Source organism: Salmo trutta, chromosome 2 (genome assembly GCF_901001165.1).
Source record: "Salmo trutta chromosome 2, fSalTru1.1, whole genome shotgun sequence".
In the NCBI taxonomy this organism is placed as follows: Eukaryota; Metazoa; Chordata; class Actinopteri; order Salmoniformes; family Salmonidae; genus Salmo; species Salmo trutta.
Genome location: NC_042958.1, coordinates 60,018,880 through 60,030,957, shown reverse-complemented (window position 1 = coordinate 60,030,957; position 12,078 = coordinate 60,018,880). Strand labels below are relative to the sequence as shown.

Sequence of the window (12,078 nt, the reverse complement as noted above, 5' to 3'; positions counted from 1 at the left end):
CTGTCAAGGTTTGGGTCATTGGAAAAACAAATGTCCGGTTCTCAGGGCTAGCGGTAAATTCAGTACATGCGCTTACGTTAAATCTAAGCCTACGGCATTAGCTGCGCCTGTTCCACATCAGTTCACTCCTGACACATTGTCTCATGCCCAGGGGCATGTGAAAGTCCATATTGACCCGGACTATTTACCTTTCATTACGGAGGGTTTTGTGTCTGTTAGGAAGTAAGGACCTAGTGCCAGTGAAGATCCTGAGACACAGGGGCCTCTGAATCGTTTGTTGGAGTCTGTTACCCTTCTCTGCTGAAACTGATTCGGCGAATAGGTTTGAACACTGTCAGTTCCATTGCATAAACTGATGTTGGATTGTGGACTGGTGAAAGGTGAGGTTATTGTGGGGGTGCGCCTTCGTTGCCTATTGAGGGTATTGACGTTATCCTTGGGAATAACTTGGATGGTGAGCGTGTATGGCCTGTCGTGTTTACATCTCTAGTGGTTTCTGCTAAGCCGTCATTTGTAGGGATTCCTGATAGTGCGTGGAGTTTCCTAGAGGTGTTCTTTGTGTGCAGTGACGTGTTCTATGAGCCGTGGCGACCTGGTCATTGCGCCAGCTAACGAGAATGCGACAAAGAAATCTGTCACTACTTTCCCTGTTATTCCGTTGTCTGTACTCCGCTCCGATCTAATCAAGGCGCAACGGACTGACCCCACATTAGAAGAGTTGCGTGACCAAATTGTGCCTGTGGAACAGTTGGGAGATGTTGCCCATGGCTATTTTCTCAAAGAGGATGTCCTGATGAGAAAGTGGGTGTCATGTTAGTTGTTTTCTGGGGGAGGCGATTAGTCAGGTTGTACCAGTTAAGCCTCGTGAGTTGGTGTTGACAACTTCCCACAATGACATTGCTGGACATGTGGGTGTGAGGAAGTCCTAATATGTGATTGTAGGTTATTTCTTTTGGCCTAGGTTAAAGAGGAATGTTTCTGAGTTCATCGAAACTTGTCACACCTTTCAATTAACTGGTAAACCTACTCAAGCTATTAAGCCAGTACCACTGTTTCCTATTCCTGTACTCAGCCAACCTTTTGAGTATCTGATTGACTGTGTTAGTCCTCTGCCTCGTTCTAAAAAGGGTAGTAGTTACCTGTTCACTGATGTGTCAGACCACTAGGTTTCCTGCTGCCTATCCTCTCCGGTCTATCACAACTAAGTCTGTGCTAAAAGCTTTCACTCAGTTTCTCTCACTGTTTGGAATCCCGAAGGTCATTCAGAGTGATCAAGGATCTGATTCCACCTCTAATCTGTTTGGTCAGGTTCTCCAACAGCTCCATATTAAACACTTTGTCTAGTGCCTATCACATGCAAAGTCAAGGCACGCTGGAACGTTTCCAATAAACACTTAAGTCTTTGTTGAGAGCTTATTGTACTGAGATGGATTGGGAGGAGGGTTTGCCTTGGTTACTGTTAGCCACTAGAGCGGTTTCACAGGACAGCATGGGTTTCAGGCCAAATTACCTTGTTTGGACATAGGGTGCGTGGACTTCTATCTGTTCTCCAGGATGACTAGAAGTCTCCCGAGCCCCCTCAGTCCCTGTTATCTTGTGTGTGATTTCCGGCGACGCCTGTACGCCGCTGGTGAAATGGCTAAAGAGAAGCTATCTCCACAGGTGAGGATGAAGGGCATATTTGATCGGCGAACTGAGCCTCGTCACTTTAGTCCAGGTGACCAGGTTCTTGCTCTGCTGCCAATTGTAGGTTCTCCTTTTCAAGCCAAGTTTCAAGGTCCATATACGGTTGTGTGCCAGTGCACTGAGCAAAACTATCTAGTTGCCGCTCCAGAATGGAGAAAAGCACACCAACTGTGCCATGTAAATTTGTTAAAACCCTGTTATGCACATTCCTCTGATGCTGAACAGTGGGAGTCTACAAAGGACGGAAAACCTGTTCTTTTGGCTGATACCGTTATTTCGCTGGGTTCTTGTCATGCTAGGTCTGTGCATGGGGAGGAAGATGTTCCTGGTCCTGATGATTGCATACTGCAGGGTAGATTGTCTAAAATAGCCAAGGTCTGAATTTCTCAGTCTTCTCGCTCAACTACCTGTTGATGGGCGGGAAGAGATGGTCGGTCTGACCCTCCCACTCTGTCTGCCGAATTCGTTCTCTTTGCTCTTGTTTTCCTTAATAGGATGTCGGTAGGCGGAGCTGGGAGGGTCGTCAGCAACATGGGACACACCTGGGGCCGGGTGTGTCCCGGGATAAATGCACCACTTCCCCATTCATTGAGACTCTATGCAGACACTGATAGATTTTGGTGTTGGCATTTTTTGTGGCAGTTCACGTTGGCACCTTTCAACACCCCTCATTATCACATTTAGGCACGCAACCACTCACACTACTGATTACTGACACACACCATTGTTAATTGTATTTAGTTTACTTTAGTTAATAAATATATTTTGTTATTCTTTATCTCCATGTTGTCTCCCTTTTTTTTTTTTTTTTTTAACTTTGAGCCAGTTCGTGACACCAGATCTAGTGGGATATATTTTACGACATTAATTTCACATTTCCACAAGCATCAGTGTTTCCTTTCAAATGGTATCAAGAATATGCATATCCTTGCTTCAGGTCCTGAGATACCCAAATCTAACTGCCTGTATGTCATTTTAGACAAATTTTTAAAAAGGGTCTGATCCTTAAGACATGATGGTCAGTCAATCCGGATCATTTCAGGTACATTGAAAGTTTTTTCAAGTGCAGTTGCAAAAACCATCAAGCGCTATGATGAATTGACTATGATGAAACCACCACAGGAAAGGAAGACCCAGAGTTACCTCTGCTGCAGAGGATAAGTTCATTAGTTACCAGCCTCAGAAGTTGCAGCCCAAATAAATGCTTCACGGAGTTCAAATAACACACATCTCAACAATTGTTCAGAGGAGACTGCATAAATCCGGCCTTCGTGGTTGAATTACTGCAAAGAAACCACTACTAAAGGACACCAATAAGAAGACTTGCTTGGGCTAAGAAACACCAGCAATGGACATTAGACTGGAAATCTTCAAGGCACACTTAACCAGCATGGCTACCACAGCATTCTGCAGCGATACTCCATCCCATCTGGCTTGCGCTTAGTGGGACTATCATTTATTTTTCAACAGGACAATGACCCAACACACTTTCAGGCTGCTTAAGGGCTGTTTGACCAAGAAGGAGCAGGATGGAGTGCTGCATCAGATGACCTAGCCTTCACAATCACCCGGCCTCAATCCAATTGAGATGGTTTGGGATGAGTTTGACCGCAGAGAGAAGGAAAAGTGCTCAACATGTGGGGACTCCTTAAAGACTGTTGGAAAAGCATTCCATGTGAAGCTAGTTCAGAGAGTGTGCAAGAATGTGTGCAAAGCTGTCAAGGCAAAGGGTGGCTACTTTGAAGAATCTAAAATATTTTTGGATTAAACACTTCTGGTTACTACATAATTCCATATGTGCTATTTAATAGTGTTGATGTCTTTGCTGTTATTCTACAATATAAAGAAAACCTTGCATGAGTAGATGTCAACTTTTGACTGGTACTGTATGTCCCAAAATGTCTGTGGAAACTGCTTTAGGTGCACATGGTTTAATCCCTCTATTTGAAATGGGGGGGGGAATAGAAAACAGTTGTAATGTGTCAAGCCTCACTGGAGAGATAAATGTGCTACAAACATAAATTGCCTTTTCATGTAAAACTCAACATGAGAAAGAAACTATTGATACAAGATGGCGCTGGAGAACAAGGCTGACGTTTGACGTATTCCTAACCAATTATGGTTTTGTTTGTCTTTGCGTTTAACTTTTTTTATATTATTTTGTACATAATGTTGCTGCTACCGTCTCTTATGACCGAAATTAACTTCTGTACATCAGAACTGCGGTTACTCACCACGGACTGGCAGAATCCTTTTTTTCCTTTAACGAGTCCGACGTGAATTATTATATATATATATTTTTTTTTTTTTACTGCTTCCCCGGGAACAGGCCTAGATCCCCATTGTTTGTGTGAAGAGAAGGCGGAGAAAAAGGGGCCAGAGGGTGAGCTGCCTTCTGAAAATGTGTAGGCAATTGAATAAACCCCCACTTCCTTCCATTCTGCTAGCAAACGTGCAATCTTTGGAAAATAAAATCGATGACCTACGCGGAAGATTAAACTACCAACGGGACATTCAAAACTGTAATCTCTTATGCTTCAGAGTCGTGGCTGAACAGAACAGCGGCGTCTGGTAAGACAAGGGGTGGCGGACTATGTATTTTTGAAAATAACAGCTCGTGCACGATGTCTAAGGAAGTCTCAAGGTTTTGCTCGCTTGAGGTAGAGTATCATGATAAGCTGTAGACCACACTATCTACCTAGAGAGAATTTCATCTGTATTTTTCGTAGCTGTCAACATACCACCACAGACTGATACTGGCACTAAGACATCACTGAATGAGCTGTATTCCACTATAAGCAAACAGGAAAACGCTCACCCAGAGGCGGTGCACCTAGTAGCCGGGGAGTTTAATGCAGGGAGCTTAATTCCGTCTTACCAAATTTCTATCAGCATGTTAAATGTGCAACCAGAGGGGGAAAAAAACAATAGAACACCTTTACTCCACACACAGAGACGCATACAAATCTCTCTCCATCCCCCTTCATTTAGCAAATGTGACCATTATTCTATCCTCCTGATTCCTGCTTACAAGCAAAAGCAGGAAGCACCAGTGACTCGATCAATAAAAAAAGTGGTCAGATGAAGCCAATGCTAAGCTACAGGACTGTTTTGCTAGCAGACTGGAATATGTTCCGGAGTACACCATCAGTCATTGGCTTCATCAATAAGTGCATCGATGATGTCGTCAAATTTTAGACTTGCTAACTGGTTGTAGTTATACACGTGACACATTTAACAAGTCAGCAAGTCTGACATTTCAGAGTTCCAGTGTAGCACGTGAACGAGGCATAAAACCACCAAAAGACGCAGCCTAATTGTAAACAAAGCCACGTGTCTGAAGCACCAGTAGCTCAACGCGCTGTCATAACTATGTTAAAAAGACATTTTTATTTTAAAAACAATTCCTATTGGGATGGTCTATCCTTGCATGTAACAAAAGTCACATGGATATAGATGTTTTTATTTTAACCAAGCATTCACGTTTTTAAATGGCCTACACTTTTCCCCCAAAAAATAAACTCAGCAAGAAAAGAAACATCCTCTCACTGTCAACTGTGTTTATTTTCAGCAAACTTAACATGTGTAAATATTTGTATGAACATAAGATTCAACAACGGAGACATAAACTGAACAAGTTCCACAGACATGTGACTAACAGAAATGGAACAATGTGTCCCTGAACAAAGAGGGAGGGTCAAAATCAAAAGTAACAGTCAGTATCTGGTGTGGCCACCAGCTGCATTAAGTACTGCAGTGCATCTCCTCCTCATGGACTGCACCAGATTTGCCAGTTCTTGCTGTGAGATGTTACCCCACTCTTCCACCAATACACCTGCAAGTTCCCAGACATTTCTGGGGGGAATGGCCAAGGCCCTAGCCCTCACCCTCCGATCCAACAGGTCCCAGACTTGCTCAATGGGATTGAGATCCGGGCTATTTGCTGACCATGGCAGTACACTGACATTCTTGTCTTTCAGGAAATCACGCACAGAACGAGCAGTATGGCTGGTGGCATTATCATGCTGGAGGGTCATGTCAGGATGAGCCTGCAGGAAGGGTACCACATGAGGGAGGAGGATGTCTTCCCTGTAACGCACAGCATTGAGATCGCTTGCAATGACAACAAGCTCAGTCCAATGATGCTGTGACACACCGCCCCAGACCATGACGGACCCTCCACCTCCAAATCGATCCCGCTCCAGAGTGCAGGCCTCGGTGTAACGCTCATTCCTTCGACGATAAACGCGAATCCGACCATCACCCCTGGTGAGACAAAACTGCGACTCGTCAGTGAAGAGCACTTTTTGCCAGTCCTGTCTGTTCCAGCAACGGTGGGTTTGTTCCCATAGGCAACGCTGTTGCCTGTGATGTCTGGTGAGGACCTGCCTTACAACAGGCCTACAAGCCCTCAGTCCAGCCTCGCTCAGCCTATTGCAGACAGTCTGAGCACTGATATAGGGATTGCGCGTTCCTGGTGTAACTCGGGCAGTTGTTGTTGCCATTCTGTACCTGTCCCGCAGGTGTGATGTTCGGATGTACCGATCCTGTGCAGGTGTTGTTACACGTGGTCTGCCACTGCGAGGACGATCAGCTGTCCGTCTTGTCTCCCTGTAGCGCTGCCTTATGCGTCTCACAGTACAGACATTGCAATTTATTGCCCTGGCCACATCTGCAGTCCTCATGCCTCCTTGCAGCATGCCTGAGGAACGTTCACACAGATGAGCAGGGACCCTGGGCATCTTTCTTTTGGTGTTTTTCAGAGTCAGTAGAAAGGCCTCTTTAGTGTCCTAAGTTTTCATAACTGTGACCTTAATTGCCTACCGTCTGTAAGCTGTTAGTGTCTTAACAACCGTTCCACAGGTGCATGTTCATTAATTGTTTGTGGTTCATTTTAAAAAGCATGGGAAACAGTGTTTAAACCCTTTACAATGACGATCTGTAAAGTTATTTGGATTTTTACGAATTATCTTTGAAAGACAGGGTCCTGAAAAAGGGACGTTTTTTTTTAGTTTGACTAGTCATTAAAGTAATTTTTTTTTGAATACATTATTTGAATGCGTGTCTGTCGCTGTGTATTTACTCTTACTGTATATCATTTAGGCTATGTATCAATCCATTTCTCATTCCTACTTCCTATGTGTCTCAGGAGCTGCTGAAGGAGACTCGCCAGGAGTGGGCCAACCGGGTGGTGGAGCTGCTTTACAGCATTTTCTGCCTGGACACCCAGCAGATCACCTTCACCCTGCTGAGCCACATCCTGCTCACAGACTCGGCCTACTGGCACAGCCTGGCAGACCCGCCCAGCAAGGCCCAGGCCAAGTAAGACTGAGTCCTCCTAGTCTAGTTTCTCGGATTCTCAATGACAATGCTATGATAATGTGCCATGTGCTAGCTAGCTAAGTCATAGGGACTTGCTATCTGGCTTAATAGGTGACTGTAGAGGCCAGTTTCCAGAACACAGATTAAATCTAGTCCTGGCCAAAAAAAACACTTTTAAATTGAGATTCCCCATTAGTCCAGGGCTAGGCTTAATCTGTGCCTGGGAATCCGGCCCTAGTTATACATGGTCCCTGTACAGCAGGGTTCCGTCTGCTCAGCTCCAGGGACCGGTTCAGCAGGCAGACGTTGTGTAAAGTTGCAGATAGAAATGATATGAAAGAAAGTTATAGAACATGTCAAGATTTTTTAAATTTTTATAATCATAAATAAAAAAACACATAACATGATGCTTCCGCCACAATACTTGAAAATACAAAGGGATCAACAACATTGCATTCAACCCATAATATGGCCTTTCGACAAGGTGAAAAGAAAGAAGCCTGTGTTAAAAAATCCACTCCAAATTATTCTGTTTGCAGTAAGGCTGTTAAGTAATACTGCAAGACAACACGGCAAATCAATTAACTTTTTGGCCTAAATTAAAAACTACAGGTTTGGGTCAAATCCAATACAACACAGAGTGAAACCCTCTCTATTTTCAAGTATTGTGATGGCATGTTATGTGTATGCTTGTCATCGACCAGGATTGTGGAGTTTTTCAGGATCAATATAAATATGAATGGAGCAAAGCTCAGGTAAAAAGTTAGAGGAAACCCCACCTCAGTCTTTTGAATACCTAACCCTGGGATAGTTTTATTTTTCAGTGAGACATTTACTCAAATGTTTATGCCAAAAACACACCAGAATGGCTTTCCAATAGGTGTTCCTGAGTTGTTTAGTCTCAGTCCTGACTTAAATGTGCTTGAAAATCAGAGCCAAGGTTTGAATATTGCTGCCTATTAATGATTGAATCAGCTTGAACAATTTTGACAAAAATAATGAGTATATGTTTCCCTAAGAGTTGTGCAAAGTGGTAGAATCTTAATGGAGAGTTATCCAATTATGATATTTAAGTTTTTTAAATTATTTGATTTTTATTTGGAACATTTTCTATAACTTTCTTTCACTTTGAAAATGTGGAGTCGGTTGTGTAGATCTGTATGAAAAATCTGTAATTTAATACCTTTTATACATGTAATTTTAAGGTAGCAAAATGTGAAAAAAGTTAAAGGGGGGTGTAGACTTTCCATAGGCACTGTATCTATGGAGAGCCAAGTTTCAAAATACAATATTTACATGGCGTTTTACTTTTTACTGTGCCTTAGGGGTTGACTGCATTCAACCAGATTCCATGAAGGTTTTCAAGAACAAGTAGGGTTCTGAACCCCCATCAACTACAAGTTGACACAAGTTCTCTAAACCAAATGACAGGCAAACAAAAAATGTTGTGCTCAACAATAATCGAAAGAAAAAGGGTTACTTTTTTTCCTATGTCACCAGGGTGAAATGGGCAATTCTAAAAGCTCCACTAGGTAAGCGTAATTTACTTTCCTTAACATGATTTAAACCTGCCATTCTGTATAGAAACAAAACGTCCCTGCATCAAATCACACAGTATATTGCGTTACCCTGGAAAGCAATAGCACGCTTCTGTTGAACGACGAGGGTTAGTGGACTAATTAGTGTCAGGTAGAAATGCAGTGTGCAAGAAGGTGGTGGAGAAGAACATTTTGGAAAAACACACTTTAAATTAAGTGGGATGTCATGTGTATGTATAGTGGAGGGAACAAGGTCATTTAGAAACTTGTCTTTCCCCACTATGGACTTGAAATAGGAGGAAGTGTCCTCATAGACTCATTCATATGTTAAGAAATGTTTTAATTTCTTACACCGGTACTTCAATTGAAATCCATAAGGGAAGAGGACCAGTGAAAACTTAGGGTGTTAGCCAATTTTGACTTGTGGCAACTAGTGTTATCTCATAAGGTTAGCTGTGTGAGTAAGGTTAGGATTAGGTAGGTTTACAATCCGATTTTAAGAAGATAAATTGTAGAAACCGATGGGGTTTAGCCATAATTCTGACTTTGTGGCTGTAATAACTAGTGACGACCCAATTTAGGGCAAATTAGAGAATTGAGAAGTAAAGAGATTCTTTGAATAAGGTTGTCAGAGCAGTGACACCAAAATACACCGAGTTGATTTACATGCACACTAATAATTTGATTTTAAACTGATTATGGCAGTAGGCCGAGTATGGCATTAGTCATATAAACGCCTTACTCTGCTTATCTTAATCGGTGTAAGGTCATAATCGAAGTAAGCATACGCCAATTAAAACACCTGGTTTTCTGAGCAATCTTTCGAATTACTAGGACATGTAGACGCCTTAATCCGAGGTACATCGGTGTATTTGATCTGCGCATGTGCAAGCACCAGCAGCGTGGGCTTCCTTCTTTTGCGCGAGTGAAGTGAGTTCGGGAAAACTGAGTATGCATCTTAGAAATAGTTTTCACATACCAACTTTGTGTCCGAACTTTGTGTCACAGAAATAACATGGTTGCTGTGGTAGAACGTTTGTTTATTTGCTATTTTCGGCATTTATCAAATGGTCCCATGTTTCATGAGCTGAAATAAAGATCCCAGAAATGTTCCATACGCACAAAAAGCTTATTTCTCACAAGTGTTGTGCACAAATTTGTTTACATTGCTGTTAGTGGGCATTTCTCCTTTGCCAAGATAATCCATCCAGAACCTCCACATCCGGCTTCTTCACCTGCGGGATCGTCTGAGACCAGCCACCCGGACAGCTGATGAAACTGTGGGTTTGCACAACCGAAGAATTTCTGCACACAGTCAGAAATAGTCTCAGGGAAGCTCATCTGCATGCTCATCATCCTCACCAGGGTCTTGACCTGACTGCAGTTTGGCGTCATAACCGACTTCAGTGGGCAAATGCTCACCTGCGATGGCCACTGGCACGCTGGAGAAGTGTGATCTTCACGGATGAATCCCAGTTTCAATTGTACCGGACAGATGGCAGACAGCGTTTATGGGGTCGTGTGGGTGAGCGATTTACTGATAACGTTGTGAACGGAGTGCCCCATGGTGGTGGCGGGATTATGGTACGGGCAGGCATAAGCTACGGACAACGAACACAATTGGATTTTATCGATGGCAATATGAATGCACAGTGATGTTGTGCCATTCATCCGCCGCCATCACATGTTTCAACGTAATGCATGGCCCCATCTGTACACAATTCCTGGAAGCTGAAAATGTCCCAGTTCTTCCAGACATGTCACACATTGAGCATGTTTGGGATACTCTGGATTGACGTGTACGACCGTGTGTTCCACTTCCTGCCAATATCCAGCAACGTCACCCACCCATTGAAGAGGAGTAGGACAACAATCAACAGCCTGATCAACTCTATGCGAAGGAGGTGTCGCGCTGCATGAGGCAAATGGTGGTCACACCGGATACAGATTTTTTTTTTTTAAATGTTATCCACACCCCTACCTTTGTTACCAACAGATACAGAAAGTATCTGTATTCCCGGTCATGTGAAATCCATAGATTAGGGCCTAATGAATTTATTTCAATTGACTGATTTCCTTATAGGAACTATAACTCAGTAAAGTCTTTGAAATTGTTGCATTTATATTTTTGTTCAGTATATTAATCTGACTTCACAATAATCGTATTATTGTGTGCATGTAACCGTACTCGCTTACAAAACTTCCATATGGGGTCTTTAACCTTGGCTGCCTATGAACCACAATAACCCCCCTACTCTCTTGACTTTGCTAATGAAGACACTTTTTCCTCTTTCTCCATTCCTGTTGATTGTCACTATAATGACCTTTAATCTTTTCCCTGTCTCCTGTGGTTGTGTTGTAGGTGACCGCTCCATGTCCACCTCCCTGTCGGCCTCCCAGCTCCATACGGTCAACATGAGGGACCCTCTCAACCGCGTCCTAGGTTAGAACCATGCGCCGGTCTCAAACCTTTAGCACCTATTAGGCATTGTGGCTTACCAGTATGGCTTACCAGGGCATGCCTTTAATGTTTTAGTGCTTCTCATAACGATTTCATTCTAGCTTACAGTGGGGGAAAAAGTATTTGATCCCCTGCTGATTTTGTACGTTTGCCCACTTACAAAGAAATGATCAGTCTCTAATTTTAATAGTAGGTTTATTTGAACAGTGAGAGACAGAATAACAACAAAAAAATCCAGAAAAACGCATGTCAAAAATCTTATAAAATGATTTGCATTTTAATGAGGGAAATAAGTATTTGACCCCTCTGCAAAGCATGACTTAGTACTTCGTGGCAAAACCCTTGTTGGCAATCACAGAGGTCAGACGTTTCTTGTAGTTGGCCACCAGGTTTACACACATCTCAGGAGGGATTTTGTCCCACTCCTCTTTGCAGATCTTCTCCAAGTCATTAAGGTTTCGAGGCTGACGTTTGGCAACTCAAACCTTCAGCTCCGTCAACAGATTTTCTATGGGATTAAGGTCTTAATGTGCTTCTTCTTGAGCCACTCCTTTGTTGCCTTGGCCGTGTGTTTTGGGTCATTGTCATGCTGGAATACCCATCCACGACCCATTTTCAATGCTCTGGCTGAGGGAAGGAGGTTCTCATCCAAGATTTGACGGTACATGGCCCCGTCCATCGTCCCTTTAATGCGGTGAAGTTGTCCTGTCCCCTTAGCAGAAAAACACCCCCAAAGCATAATGTTTCCACCTCCATGTTTGACGGTGGAGATGGTGTTCTTGGGGTCATAGGCAGCATTCCTCCTCCTCCAAACACGGCGAGTTGAGTTGATGTCAAAGAGCTCAATTTTGGTCTCATCTGACCACAACACTTTCACCAGTTGTCCTCTGAGTCATTCAGATGTTCATTGGCAAACTTCAGAGGGGCATGTATATGTATTCTTGAGCAGGGGGACCTTGCGGGCACTGCAGGATTTCAGTCCTTCCCGGTGTAGTGTGTTACCAATTGTTTTCTTGGTGATTATGGTCCCAGCTGCCTTGAGATCATTGACAAGATCCTCCCGTGTAGTTC

At 43.3% G+C, this 12,078-nt stretch overlaps 1 pseudogene; it reads left to right on the top strand.

Moving 5' to 3' along the window:
* The window catches only part of LOC115163279 (mediator of RNA polymerase II transcription subunit 24-like), a 39,231-nt pseudogene that overhangs the window by 23,731 nt on the left and 3,422 nt on the right, over positions 1–12,078 (top strand).